Here is a 3,279-nt window from a genome sequence, read left to right on the forward strand (position 1 = left end):
TTGCTTCTCTGACCTAAATGGAATAAATTGGACTGGGATTAGTTCTCGGCACAACACTCCGTATTTGATTGGTGAAAAATGATTCCTCCCACAGGACACTATGGAAGCCAAGATATAAAAAGCCAGAGGGAAATGAACCATCCAAGGATAGCAACTTTCATTTCTTCTATAACCTCAATCTATTATAATTTTTTGGTCTGATAATGGTCGTAAGTTCTTGATGACATGATTATTTTTATTGATTGCTGTCACTGCCTTCTTGAATTAAACATCTCTGTGTCTTCATTCTTGTGAGTGTGATTTTGAACATAAATATATGGCATGTCCACCTCCACAGGTGCTGGTTTATATCTGTTCAAAATGCATCGAGCAGCATACCGGCAGATGAGATGGACTGGACCACTGTTGCTATGGTGCTGAAACAGGTGCTATAAAAGATAAGGATCTGAGTCCAGGTACAATATATGTATTTTTCGGTACAGAAACTCATATTGTCATGCAACATATACTACAGTAAGAAATAGTGTGTGTTTTACCTTCCTAAAGGCTTAAAATGGTTAAACCTTTTTGGTTTATCCAGTCAGTCACTAAAGAAAAAAGGATGCAATTCAAATGCAAATGGTTATGCAAATAATTTAGGTCCTCTGAAAAAACTGATCAGATGAGACATTAAAAAAGGAACAGGCAGTATATGTGCCTGGGTGTTCATTTCCTTTGTTAATATGTTCTTTATATGCAGACAGGGTACACTGAATGGTACTGATTTGATTGAGTTGATTTAATTTGGTTGTTGCCTTGCATTGTTGTATTGTAATCTGACACTGTTAGCACAACTTTTTGTTCTTTTCAAATGCTGCATACAGTATACATACGTACATATATACATACATTTCAGTTTACTGTGTTGTCTTTGTTGTGTTTTTTATCATGTATATGTAAGAGCCATACCTCAGATGCATATGTAACTTAGGATCTTTTAGCATAAATCAATCAAGGAATATAACTTCATAAAGGAATGGTTAGGTAAAACTAGATTTCTAGAGGGTCATACAGTTTATACCGTATCCTATTGGGCTCATGAGTAGCCCCGATCCAGAACTATCATACTACTTACATGATCCTGGATGCACATCTGCCAGAATTTCCCATTTCAATCATTCAGTATCTCATAAAATTTGTTACTCGAAGAAAATCATCATCTCATCAGATAGTGGGCAGTAGCAAGTATTAAGGTTGACAAATTGCAATGCAACGCTAAATCCACAGTCCTCCATCTGTGTAAAACTGCATTGAGAAGTTCAGCTGAAGCTAATTTGCGGCTTCAGCAGTCTGAGTCAGTCAAATCAAATGGATATCTTCCAAATTTACTGTCATTTTTATGCAAAATCCCCTCTTTGTGCTTCCATAGACAGTCTTTTCTTGCTGGGCCATGGTAGATGGATAGTAACCAAAACACAAAGAGAATTTTTCACTAAAAATACAATGCTCATCACTTACATTCAAATTGTTTTAGGATGGGATCTCTTTAAGTCCCATATGCAGAGGAGAAACAATTACGGCAAACAATAACTCAAACAATAACAGACTTGAAAAAAAATGTGAACCTATCCTTTTATTGAAGACACCTCTCTTAGTCTGAGTAATTTGTTTATTTTGTTATTTTACGCCTACCTGACATTTGCAAAGAAGCTCAAATTTTCCACATTCTTCTGGCAACCAAATTAATGAGCCACTGAGTGACTGAAATGTTCAGGTTCAATCTATCTAGGCGCTCTCATTGTCTTAAAGTTTATCAATTTTGTCATGCTGCATAGATCAGTCCCATGACACTCTTCTTGTCTCACTATGAAACAACAAAATGTTGAAATCTTAAATGTCAGAAAGAGAACATAAACGCTGTTTGGTCAACAATGCCAAACATTTCAACAAAATCTGATATTCTTGTAGAGGAACTGGAAGAGGACATCAGCAGGGTCAGTGTTGCTGGAAGAAGTGGATGGAGAAGATTAAAAGCAGCCTGATTCCACTGAACTTTGTGAAGAATTGTGCCTCCCTCCAGCTGCAGCACAACTATCAATCCTTTGAAGGTCACTACATGGATGTGTACTGAAAAGATTAGGAAGAAAAGAAAGACTATTGGGGTTGTCAAACCAATCATCCGAGCCAGAGGAGGTATGATAATCTATAGTCTGTTTGTACAAGAATAATTATAAGAGCATGTGCATTTGTGGGCATGTGACCCCACATGTGTGTACTGTACCTACTCTTGAGATGTGCTGCCTTATTTCCTAATATTTCCTGTGGTGCAGCTGTGATGTGAGCAGTGTTGCTGTTTAATTGACTGGGCTCTGTGTCTGCCATGCTCTGTTACAGACAGCGAGGCCCACTCCTTTGGGAAGAATGTCATCTCTTCGCAGGCAGCTTTACACCAAAGGCTCAAGGCTTTGGCAGCCTGCTTTAACATCTTGACACAACTCAGCCAGCTAATGAACAGCATTAGAGGCCCATGGGCCAGGACATACAAACTCATGGACAAACATACACGTACGCACCCAAGGACATTTTTTTCTTCCTTTTGCATCTAACACAATTTCAATATGCGCTGGAAACTGTCTCAGAAATAATATACAGCAGGAGGAAAAGGGGGCATTGTGAATTAAATTCCTTGTGTCCTTTCTTTAGATTTCTTTCTTTTTTGTCAGCAACTTCTCCTCTGTTACATGTTTGTTTTAATTTAATAAAGCAAGAAATGAGGCCACGATGATTGTCTGACAGATAAATTAAATGCTACGCAAGAAAAGTTGTTCTACTGGATTCATTAAGGAAAGACAGAATCAGATTAATTTTCCTTTCCAATAAAAATCCTGGTGATTTAAGTTCTGTATTATTACATTTTCTCTGTTCTCTGTGTGTCCCTGTCTATCCCATTTGGTTTCTCATCTCCTCATGAGGATTCCACCAAGGTCAGTTCGATTAGTCAACTGTATACACAGATAGTCAAGTTTTATTGCTCGTTCAAGTGGGCATGGTCATAAATCTCTCTCATCTAGTCACCCTGATCAGCCTGTTATGTGGAGCCTGCAGTACGTGAGAATAAGTCCTAAATGACAGGTGTTCCTGCAGTGCTTTATTAGTATTTACACACAGGGAGATAAACATGCAGTCAATCACAGAACCCAAACACCTTCTCTGTGCCACCTTTTCACCAGCTCCCGTCACTGATATGTCTGTTCCAAAAGCTAAATGACTTATCACCATAGCCCAATGTGCACCTGAAGT

General features: G+C 38.3%; 1 long non-coding RNA gene across 1 annotated transcript; it reads left to right on the top strand.

Annotated features, from left to right (window-relative positions):
* Nucleotides 1-355: 355 nt before the first annotated feature.
* Nucleotides 356-2,543, top strand: LOC121885097. Its single transcript, XR_006092463.1, has 3 exons — nt 356-455; nt 1,948-2,172; nt 2,374-2,543. It is a non-coding gene; the product is annotated as an uncharacterized LOC121885097 (long non-coding RNA).
* Nucleotides 2,544-3,279: the final 736 nt, after the last annotated feature.

This window comes from Thunnus maccoyii, chromosome 19 (assembly GCF_910596095.1).
Source record: "Thunnus maccoyii chromosome 19, fThuMac1.1, whole genome shotgun sequence".
NCBI classification, from domain to species: Eukaryota; Metazoa; Chordata; class Actinopteri; order Scombriformes; family Scombridae; genus Thunnus; species Thunnus maccoyii.